This window comes from Arvicola amphibius, chromosome 11 (genome assembly GCF_903992535.2).
Source record: "Arvicola amphibius chromosome 11, mArvAmp1.2, whole genome shotgun sequence".
Classification (NCBI taxonomy): Eukaryota; Metazoa; Chordata; class Mammalia; order Rodentia; family Cricetidae; genus Arvicola; species Arvicola amphibius.
In genome coordinates this window covers 21,281,814-21,294,008 of record NC_052057.2, presented here as the reverse complement: position 1 = coordinate 21,294,008, position 12,195 = coordinate 21,281,814, and the positions used below count along the sequence as shown (strand labels likewise).

Here is a 12,195-nt window from a genome sequence, read left to right as displayed (position 1 = left end):
CACTAAACTCTACCTAAAAATAAAAGTGATCCCACAGGAACAGTGACTCACTCCTCCAATCGTAACACTTGGGAGGCTGAGGTATCAGATTGTCAAACGCCTAGACTAGTCTGGGTTACAGAATGAGACAGTCTCAAACAACAATAGAAGCAAAATTTTAAATGAAGGCAACTAACAAATGTCTCTTGACCCATTGTTAGAACACAAGCTTTGCTATTTACCGGGCAGGGGAGGTACCATGATCATGAAGGTGGTTTTCCCAGAATGAGGCTTATCCATTGCATTTCAGATGTGCTGCCCTCTGCGATTTCCCCAAATGTGAGAAACTTGGCTGCATGATTTGTGGTAGTGGTGTAATATGTTCGCTCTCTCCCCTTAATAAAAAAGAGAAGGAGGAGGAAGAGGAGGAGGAGGAGGAAGCAAGCTTTGAAGTAGTTGGCTCCACCTTCTACAAAGGGCAAGTAATTTAACCTCCCTAACTCTTACATCACTCATTTACTAAAGTTGTAATCTGTTCAAGCCAATGGGCTACCCTCCTTTATCTGTCCCTTTTTATAATCCTGTCCACTGAAATATGGTAGGGCTACAGCTTTAATTTAACAAGGAGATTGTAGAATAAAACTACTCCAGGTCCTCCCAACCAAAACCTTCCCCTAGGCAGGTGGGTACTTAGAAACCTTCAACAGATTTGAGCCTTAAGGGAAGAAGTCAACTACCCTGTTAGGAAAACCACTTGGCAGCGGGGCCCACTAAAGCAAGTTTCTAATCCCAGCTAATCACAGACTGAAGGAGGAGGATTGCGAAATCAGGGCCTTCCTAGGCTACAGAGCAAGGTCGATGTGAGCCTAGGAAACTTGCCAAGATTTTGTCTAAAAATAACAGTAGGGGCTGAAGAGATAGTTCCGCAGCTTGTCGCTCTTACAGAGGACCTTGGTTCAGTTCCCAGCACTTTCACGGCAGTTCACAAACATCTATAACGCTATTTCAGGAATCTGACACCCTCTTCTGGCCTCTGTGGACATGGGGCATGCATGCAGTACACATAGATACATACAGACAATTGTTCACACACATAAAAATTAAATATCATGTGTGAGAGACAGAGAGAGAGAGAGACAAAGAGAGAAAAGTTGAGCTTTAAAGCTGACTCCAGGCTCCTGCCAGCTCACTCACTGAGCGCAGACACATTAATAAGCTCCAGTAAAGTCAACAAAGCCAGAGCAAACCAGAGTGCAGAACTGTATGCAATAAAATGGGTTTCTCTGCCTTGAAAGTTAGAGCTTACATGCAAAATGCATATTCTAAAGATAAGATGAAAATTGTTTGTTCGGTATGGGGGCTCGAGACTGGGCCTAGAGCAAACTAGACCTCCAGGCGAAGTGGCAAGAAAAGGTAACACAAACCTTGAATAATGGCATTGATCTAAATCTCATAAACAAGAGCCAATATGTAATAAATTCTCATTTTATAGGTAAGAAAACCGGCCCGATCGGTTTTAAAATATTTTGTCCAAATACATACAATGAAAGCATGAAGTTAAACTGGCAAAACCAAAACTGCATGGGTCAGTCACGAACTTTGCCCTGGTTCCACTTGGGCATCCAGTGTGAGCAGGGCATTGCTGCCTAGTAATGCCATATGAAATCACTACGATGCCTTCTGCCCGAGTTCCGGAGAAACTCCACGGTTTTTTTTTTTTTTTTTTTTTTTTAAGGTAATCAGCTGAGCACACTCCGCTGATATGTAAATCTGGCTCTCTACTCTCCAACAGAAGTCTGTCACCAAACCCTCCCCCAACACAATTCCTTGTAAAGCTGTTCTTGGGTCATCCCAGCCCCAGACCCCCTGTCTGTTCATGTCCAGTCAGAAGTAAATGCTATTGATCCCTTCTTCTGCTTTGCTCAGATCCGTCCTTCCTTTCACACTTCCACAACAAGACTTTATCTCAAAAATGTTCCCAGTAGCCTCCTAACTGGTTTCTCTGGCCTCCTATTTTCATGATGTCATTCCCTGGCACTGAAACTTTTTAACAACTGCCTGAAGGAAGGAATAAAGGTCAAAGCTATTAATCTGGCACCCTAGGTCTCTCAACAAATCGCCGTCTTCGTAGAATTTTGACCTCGCTTTTCACAGAGTCCAATGAGCTTTTATTCCAAAAGGGCTGATCTGTGAATATTCCCTCTATACTGCTTTGTATGTATAGGGGGTAGGAGGGGTGGAAGTATTTTTGCCTTCATGTTTGTCTGTGCACCATATGCATGCCTGGTGCTCAAGGAGGTCAGGAGTCAGAGTCCCTGGAACTGGAGTTAGAGAGGGTGGAAGCTGCCATGTCGGTGCTAGGAATCAAAGCAGGGTCCTCTGGAAAGAGCAACCAGTCTCTTAACTGTTCAGTCATCTCTCCAGCCCTTACTCCCATGTTTAAACCCAGCTCAACACTCCATCTAAACTCTATTGTCATCTTTGCATTGGACTTTTTCTTCTTTCCCCTAAATTTCATGTTCTTCATCCTTTTCATTCCCATCTAATTAGAGAGAACAATACTTTATTATATCTCAGCCTTAACATCATTATCTTCTACTTCCTCAACTGAGTTGCAAATATCCGGGGAGCTAGAAGCATCACACATTTTCCAAGGCATCCCCTGAGCAGGCAACAATTCTTCGTTGAACGCAAAATTATTCTACCAAGATCTTTCCCATTCTGATTTCAAGACCCATCCCTGCTAGGCGGTGGTGGAACAAAGCCTTTACTCGGACAGAAGAAGGTGGAACTCTGTGAGTTCAAGGCCAACCTGGTCCACAAAGCCAGAGCCACACAATGAAACCCCATCTCAAAAAACAAACAAAATGAACAACAGAAACAGAAATAAGACAAAACAAACAAACAAGAGAATCAAGACCCTTCCCTGTATTCTAATAGTGTGTAAGTCGTCCTTCCACTAATTACTACAGTTTGAACACGACACACCTAGTTGACTCCTAAACAGTTTTGGCATCTCTTTAAGAACAAGTCAAAAAAGACTGTTTTCTTTTTGTTTTTCCCATGCCCAACAAAGTGTCTTGAGCAGCGGTGTTTAGTGTTATGTGATGGCTAGACTCTAGTGGCTTGTTGTCCCAACATCTGCCATTTGTACCTCCAGAACACTGGGTGACTGACTGGATTTGAGTGGCTGATCCCAGTGTAGATGAACTGTTAGAAACTGACGCGGTGGTTGTGTTGTTAAAGGACGATGGCCCAGAAAGCAGAACCTGTCTATACTTGCTGAACCAGTATAGAAAAAATTCTCAAGAGCCATGGTTGGGTCATCATTAACCACCGAAGCAATACAGGCAGAAAATGAGCAGTAGATAAAGGCTCTGATTTTAAAATAAGTAAGTCCAGAAAACTGCAAAGAGAGATTGACTTTTACTTAGACATCAAGATAAAAGCTGGCTCTTGATGTGACACTTGGAGTATAGGACAAAGCACAAGCTAGTGCTGCCACCCACTTCTGGATTTACTCTTCAGACGCAGGTCTCGTGCTGTGCACCATTGTGCTGTTCTTCATATCAACGGCTGGATGATGAGGGAAATACTTTTGCCGCTGCGTATGGATGGGATGGCCTTCTGCCTATTGTTAGCTATTGTCACTGCGGTGCTGGGGCCACCTGAAAAGAACTATAGGAGTTTCCTTTTTGCTGTTTTCTGCTTAAATTTGGAGAAAAGGTCTCAACTCTGTATCCCAGGTATGCTTGGAACTTGGGCCAATCCTCCTGCCTCCGTTTCCCAAGTGCTGGAATTATGGCTATAAAACACAGCTATAATTGCTTGGTCCGTGCAATTACTCTTACGATTTTGTTCTTTATGTAAACCTTTTAATCCTTCATTATTCTCTCTCTCTCTCTCTCTCTCTCTCTCTCTCTCTCTCTCTCTCTCTCTCTCTCTTTCTGAGAGGAGGAGGAAGGGACAAGAAGAGAATGAACACAGCCCATTATGGTTAGTTAGTTATCTGCAGCAGTGTTTAATAAAGATAGTATAGCATTCTGAAAAGGGTGTTTTTAATATTTAATAAAAATTCATAAAATAAACATCTGTGAATGGCATAATCAAAATTTTGAACAAGACATTAGAGAAATGAGTGAAAAGATGCTAAAAGAATAGCCCCAAATTAGGAATGTAATATAAAAATTAAAAATGAGGAACTGGAAAGATGGCTCAGTAGTTAAGAGCACTGGCTGTTCTTCCAAAGGACCCCGGTTCAATTCCCAACATACACAGAGCCGTCCACAACTGTCTGAAACTCTAGTTCCAGGGGATCTGACACCCTCATCTGACATACGTGCAGGCAAAACCCCAATGTACAATAAATAAATAAATATTTTTAAAAGATTAAAAATAAATGTTTCTCACTGCGTTTTTAGATATGCGCAGATGTGCTGTATGATAAAACAGAATCGTTTACTCTGAGAAGCCCAAAATATATTATAAGCAACATTTTGAGGATGACTGGAGAATGATATTGCAGTGATTGGAGGGGAATTTCAGGTGTTGAGATTATCTCTCCAGTCCATAAGTACTTTGGGGATGGGGGATAGCATCTTAAGGCCAAGCTGGCTTCAAGCTGGGTTCAAGCCTGGGCTTCCTGAGTAAGCCACAAATACACAGATTTATGAGTGCCTATCATGTGGGAGGCCAGACGTCATCTTTCAAGCTGGGCTCGGAAGGTTTTACCACCTGATAAGACATTCGCAGGATGATGTCATTCAGCTCCTCCCTTCCCTAAATCTGGTTCCACCAGCTGTTCAAGCCACCTTTCTTCCCTGGCCCTTTCCTGCTGACAGCTGCCAAGCTCTACAAGCGCCACTGTTAGCTCCCCCTCACCATTGTCCAGGCTCAGGGTAGGCCACTGTGGATGCTGGTTAAGAGAGGTCAATCCGTGGACCAGGGATGAAGTTCACTGGTGAAGTTCTTGCTTGCCTAGTGTATGTGGGTCTCTGGGCTCAGTTCCAGTTCTGCTAAAGAAGAAAAGCTCAATTCATGGCTTGGAGCAAGTGGTTTTCTTATGTCACAGCAAGGCATGAGAGTGCGAGCACACACACATCAATTAAAAAAACAATTTAAATACATATTTCAAGTAATATTAAATAAGAAAATGGATTCGCTCATTATATAGTACTTGCCCATAGCAAATCCTAATTTTGCCAAAAGACTGAAGACGTCAACAAGCCATGGTAACTGAAAATGGCTACTATTTCAGCTGTTGTAGTAATAATAGATAATAGCATGATAGTGTACAGAGTACAAAACAGTTTCACATGCCAAATCACACATGGTAAGCCTGTAAGAACTGGTGAGCTGCCCACACTCCTCTTACACAAAGGAGAAAGCCAAGATCTAGGCAACAGGTCCTTATCAAGCAAACCAGGGCTCTCATCCTGCAGTGCCTCCCAGACTTTCCAATTCTCTTTCTCTTGGAACGTTTTAATTGGATCAGTTGTAACTATCTCCTTCTGTGTGGACTGGGCCTGTTGCTTCCTGACTCCCGCCCCAAGTTATTTTGTTTTGTTTTTGAGGCTGCGCATCACCGTATGACTTAGGCTGGTTCCTGGACACGTGACTTTCCTGCCTCTACCACCTAAGCAGCTGGGACTAGAGGCTCTTGTCATCATGCCCGTCTAAAATTCTGTAATTATCAGTTCAGGCTCTTCCTTGATTGAGACTGCAGTCAGAAGTTCAGTCTGATTAGTTAACATTGAGTCAGCAAAAATAAAACTAGTTAAAGACTTTCAAAAAAGAAGTCTAGATTTTCAATCATCTACTTCTCAAAACAACTTTCTTTTTCCCCTTTTATTAAAAATGGATTCTTTTCTCATACAATATAAAACTTTCCTTTCGTAATTAATATTAACAGCGCCCCTGGTGGTCTAGTGGTTATTATCCGGTGCTCTCGCTACCGTGGCCCAGGTTCAATTCCCTGTCAGGGAAACCCACTTTAGCCAGGTGCTGGTGGTACATGCCTTTAATCCCAGCATTCGGGGAGGGAGGTAGAGGTAGGTGGATCTCTGTGAGTTTAAGGCCAGCCTGGTCTACAGAGTCAGTTCCAGAGCAGCCAGAGATACACAGAGAAATCCTGTCTCAAAAATAATAAATAAATAAATAAATAGATGAAAGATAGATAGATAGATGATAGATAGATAGATAGATAGATAGATGATAGATAGATAGATGATAGATAGATAGATAGATAGATCTTATTCCTTTCAGTAAAGAACAAGGTTCCTTATCTAATTGCTTTTCAGTTAAAAAAAATTATTATTATTGCCAGGCATGATGGTGTGCATCTTTAATTCCAGCATTCAGGGGGTAGAGGCAGCCTGGTGGTCTGCATAGTGATAGCCAGGACTACATAGTGAGACCCTGTCTCAGCGAAACACCATATATGTATATACATTTATATATATATATGTATAGATACATACATTTATATATATGTATAGACACACACATATATATGTCTGTGTGTGTTGAAAATGCCATGATGAACATACAGAAATCAGAGGACACCTTTAATGAGTCTATTCTCTTTCTTCTACCGTGGAATTCAAGGGTCAGACTCAGGTTGTCAGTCCTGCATGGTAAGTACTTTTACAGGGAAGAGCCATGTGTCTGGATCCTAATGTTTTAATAAGGTTCTCATACAAAATCTATCTCTTCCATCAGTTCTAGACTATGATGATACTATTGTTTCCACCTCCAGAGTGACAGGATTATAGTGTGTCACCAAACTTGATCTGTGCATTCCTGAAGATGGAATTCAGGGCTTTGTGCAGACTGGGCAAGCAATCAACCCAAGTACCTTGGTGGATCTCTTTCTTAGAATAAAGACATCCTCCATGAAAGCCATTAAACAGTTCTATTTTTGTTGATTCGATGCTAGCTAGTCAGACTCCAAATTACCATTATCTCTGATGTTGAACTCCTGATATTGCAGTCGAAATCAGGAAAGAGCCTTGATTGGAGTCACAGAGAGTAAATTGCAGAATTTTTAGTTAGATGTCATGACAGAGCATATATAGATAGAGGGCAGTCTCCTCCATTTTACCAACGACAGGGGCTTTTGTTGTCATTGGCGAAATATAAGAGCGTCTCATGCAGGTATCTTCCTTAAAAGGAAACTTTGTCAGTGGCCACAAAAATCCCACCAATAAAGACCCCAGTAGGTTTTATTCCTGTGCCAGTCTCATCAATCCACAGCTGGGCATCAGTTGAGTACTATCACATATCCAACTGAGCTCAAAAAAGCATCATTTACATAAGAAATATCCATTCTTTTGAAAACGCCATTTCATATGAATGCCTAGTCCTATATAATAAAGGGATGTTTTGGTTATTGTTGTCAACTTGACAGGACTTAGGATTATGAACAGTACAAATCTCTGTGTAGCACGATTAATAAAAACTCAGAAACAGATATTGAGATTCAACCTGAAGATCAGAAGAGCAAAAGAGACAGCCACTGGAGATCCTTCTGTCTATGTGTTGCTTTTATTGGTTAATGAATAAAGAAACTGCTTTGGACCTATAGCAGGGCAAAACTTAGGTAGGCAGGGAAGATGGAACTGAATGCTGGGAGGAAGAAGGCAGAGACAGAGAGACACCGTGGAGCTGCCACCAGAGTAAGACATGCCAAAGCTTTGTTGGTAAACCACTGCCACATGGCAATACACAGATTAAAGGAGATGAGTTAAATCAAGATGTAAGAGTTAGCCAATGGGCCAAGCAGGGATTTAATTAATACAGTTCCTGTGGATTTCTGGAGGCAGGATTGCCATTTTGGACTGAGATAGAGGTAAAAGCCAGTGTGTTGGATTAGGGCCCATTTGTTGGTTCCTGGTTGCCTGGCTATCTTAGACCTGAAATAATCACACAGGAACACAAACAAAATACCACACAACACTCTATTGCAGTTTCCCCTCCCTCCTCTCCTACCTATCCTTCTCCCAACATTCCCTTTCCTCCAGATCCACTCCTACGTTTTCCTTCAGAAAAGAGCAGAGATATTAACCAAACAAAGTAATAACAAGTTACAATAAAACTAGGCTCACACCTCATATCAAGGATAGAAGAGTCAACCCAGTAGGAGAAAAAGGGTCCAAAAAGCAGGCAAGAGTCACAGACATTCCCTATTCTCACATTAGTAGTCCCACAAGAACACTAAGCTACATAACCATAATATATATTGGGAGAACCTAGCTCAGACCCATATAGGCTCCCTGATTGTCACTTTAGTCTCTATGAGTCCCTATTATCCCTGGTTAGATGGTTCTGTGGACTATCTTCTCCTGGTATCCTTGACCCCTCTGGATTCTACAGTCCTTTCTCCACCTCTTTAGCAGAACTCCCAAATTTCATCTAATATTTGATTGTAGATATTGGCATCTGCTCCCATCAGCTTCTGGATGAAGCCTCTCTGATGATAATTGGGCTAGGCACTGATCTATGAGTAAGCAGAATATCATTATGAATCATTTCATAGACTTTTTTGTCATGTTTACTTCTATTCTAGGTCTCTGAGATGTCTAGCCTCTACTTACTGACCATCCATGCAGTGTCAGGGGTGGGCTTTCTCTCTCCATGTGTGGGTCTCAAGTTGGACCAGTCATTAGTTGGCCAACAAATTCTGTACCAACTTTACCCCCAGCATATCTTACAGGAAAGACAAATTATAGGCTAAAGGTTTTGTGGCTAGGTTGTGTCAAATCCAGCCTCGATGGATTCATATATTCCAGGGTAGGGATGTGTGGTTTAGAAATGTTAGGCAACTGATCAGAAATACAGAAGAAGTACAGAGACATAGGATAGTACTGGGAAGGCAATCCAGTTATTACTGAATGCAGCCGTGTTTATTTCTTATGATCTTTAAATACCCTATCCAAAAAAGGGGACAAAAACAAGAAACTATTTTATCATGATACAAGGAACAAAGTGATTACTATCTTAATACCCAAAAACACCAAGTAACTATACCCTAGGTCAAGACATCCTGTTAGTAGGCACACCTTAAGTTAAATCTCTTGTCAATAACCTTAAGGAGCAAGACTAGGCATGAGCTCTCTGACAGGGTGGAATGGACCCACTTCTCTGGGTTCCCACATATTCCTCACTTTTTCATTTACTTATTAAAGCCTATGCTTCTGCTATAGGTTGGATGACTGTGCCTGGCTTAGGCGGCCTTCTTCCACTTTTCAGAGTTACCTATCATTGGTACATACATTCCATCATGTACATCCTGTCTTAAGGTTACCCTGGAGGGAAAAATATCTTACCTGTCATTGACTACAAAACTATGTGAATAAAGGATTAAGGGAGGGTGCATAGCTAGGCACTGTGTACTGCTGAACTAACTTTTCATCGAGAGAGTTCACAGATAACTAATAATATGCAAACAGACAATGTTTTGTGATATATATTCTCCTACAACCATAATATCTCGTAAGGGAGTGGAGGATGACCAAAATGGGATGGCTTTTTTTTTTTTTTTTTTTTTTTTTTTTGGTTTTTCGAGACAGGGTTTCCCTGTGGTTTTGGAGCCTGTCCTGGAGCTAGCTCTTGTAGACCAGGCTGGTCTCGAACTCACAGAGATCCGCCTGCCTCTGCCTCCCGAGTGCTGGGATTAAAGTGTGCGCCACCACCGCCCGGCTGGGATGGCTTTTTAAAATTGGTTCAGGATGTCTTTAAGAGTTTTTAACTGCATCAAAATCCAAATTTGTCTTATTAGCATATCAAATCTAAAGACTCGTTGTCAATATGTCAATTTTTCTCAGGCAAGCTATAAATTTTTCTAATCAGTAATATTTTTATAGTGAACTAAAGTAGTTATAAACATTAACAGGTCAATGCCATAATTCTAATATGAAAATTAACAATAAACACAATTTGGTGAATCACAATTTTCTTAAATCCATTCTAATAAAAAGACAAGAAAAGGTTTCTATGATGGGTGAGCTATGAGTCTTTTTCCTTTTCTATAGTCCAATCTCAATGTTGCTTCTTACTTTCAAAGGTAAGTTTGAGCTGTCCCAGTCTCTGAGTAGAAGCAACAACTTTTATGCCATTCTCCCTCATTTTCTGAAGAGGGGTTCAGTCACATTTTGCCTCCATAATAGTGTTAACAAGTCTTAACAATTCTCTTTCTTCCAGAGGGGAAATTTCTGAGGTTTCAGTTCTCAGGTCTTCTATTTCAACAGCAAATTGAACACCATACTAGCAAAACTGAGTTTGTGTCCCAAGATATAGTATAGATAAGCTACCAAACATTCAGTCAGTGCTCTTGGGCCAGCTCCAAAGTAAGTAGAACTTACTAAGCTCTGGAAGTTTGTTCAGTAGGTCCATCACAAAATTGGGAATTACCAACCATCAGCATGATCTTCCTTCCTTTCTCAGACTGCAGCATGATGACATTAGAAAGTTAGGAATGCAGGTTCAGCAATCTCACTTCTGCTCTTATAGCTCAGTCAGTGGAGCATGGGACTCTTAATCCTAGGGTTGTGGGTTTGTGTTCAACATTGGGCACCATTTTGTAGGCAGAGACTGCTTGTTCATGTCCCAGCCACCAAGACCCAAAATAATCACACAGAAACTATATTAATTACAACACTGTTTGGCCAGTGTCTCTGGCATATTTCTAGCTAGCTCTTATATCTTAAATTAATCCATTTCTATTAATCTATGTATCGCCACGAGGCTCATGGTTTACCAGTAAGGTTCTCTGGCATGTGTTTCCTTCAGCAGCTGCATAATGTCTCTTTGACTCTGCCTACTCACTTTCCATATCTCTGTTCGGATTTCCCACCTGGCTTTACACTACTAAGCCATTGACCAAAACAGCTTTATTCATCTACCAATAAAAGCAACACATATACAGAAGGACTTCCCACATCAGGCAGCAGCAGCTATGATGTCTAGAATGTGCTCTAATATGACTCCCAATTTTGGCAATTTTCTTTGATAAATGGCATTTCCAATTTGCTGGAACAGCATTTTAATATGATTATTCCTAGTTCTAATGCATGGAACTGTTTCTATTACCTGAAGAACTTTAAAAAGGTACTGGCTGTCAGTATACAAATTAAATGCCCTCTCTAAAAATAACTACTACAGTAGCTATTTGAGCTGAGGCCAGATCTGTTTGCACTATATATCCTTTACCATCAACAATGTATTCTGCTCTTCCATTGGAAGAACCATAACATAGTATCCTTTAAGGGATCTTTTATTACATTGGGGGGGGGATAAAGAAATGTAGTTGTACAAATTACAGCAATTGATCATCTGGGAAACGATTATTAATTTGACCTACAAACTGAGCAAACACAATTGCCCAAGAACCAATATTTTAAATAAACAATCCAGCAGTGATTATGCACACCTTTAACTCCAGCACTCGGAAGTCAGAGACATGCGGATCTCTGTGAGTTTGAGGCCAACCTGGTCTACAGGAGCTAGTTCCAGGACAGATGCCAAAACTACAGAGAAACCTTGTCTCAAAAAAAAAAACCCCAATAAGCAAATAAATAAGCAAAACAAACAAACAAACAGATAAATAATCAATCTGTTGCTTAGTATAAGGAACATTGATCACATTAGGTTCCCTATCAAAATATCACCTATATTCCATCTGCCTTTTCTGTACTAAGCAAGCTACTGTTTCAAAATAAGGGTTTAATACCTTGTTTGGTGAAACAAGAAGGCGTATCCGTAAAGGAGGACTGTTTTACCACAATACCACTGTGGGAGTGAGTTTTGTAGGTAATAATCATGCTTGCTAAGTTTGATCATAATTAATATAATGTACCTCCTGTTTCTGTATTGCATATTCTACCTGCACCAGTACCCATCTAAGGTGTTTGGTGGAGCTGGGATCACTACTTCCCTTAAGAATTTCACTTAGTGGCTCAAGGTCTCCCATAGGGAATTTTAAATAGGGTCTCAACCACTGAATATTTCCTAAGTCTCTGAAAAACAAAGTCTGTAAGCTATCCTTCCTAATTTTCAGTCCTGAGGTTTAATTTCTTTAGGTTATAATGTATGACCTAAATAATGGAAAAGTGGGTGCTTTGCACTTTTTCTGGGACAATAACTAACCCTGCATGGGTAAGACTCTGCTGAAGTTGCCCATATGTCTCAAGTAAAATTCCTTCGATTTTATGGACAAGA

The 12,195-nt window shown here is 40.9% G+C and overlaps 1 non-coding gene across 1 annotated transcript; it reads left to right on the top strand.

The window, feature by feature from the left end:
* The first annotated feature begins 213 nt into the window (after positions 1–213).
* Positions 214–377, top strand: LOC119826926. Its single transcript, XR_005287494.1, has one exon. It is a non-coding gene; the product is annotated as a U1 spliceosomal RNA (small nuclear RNA).
* Positions 378–12,195: the final 11,818 nt, after the last annotated feature.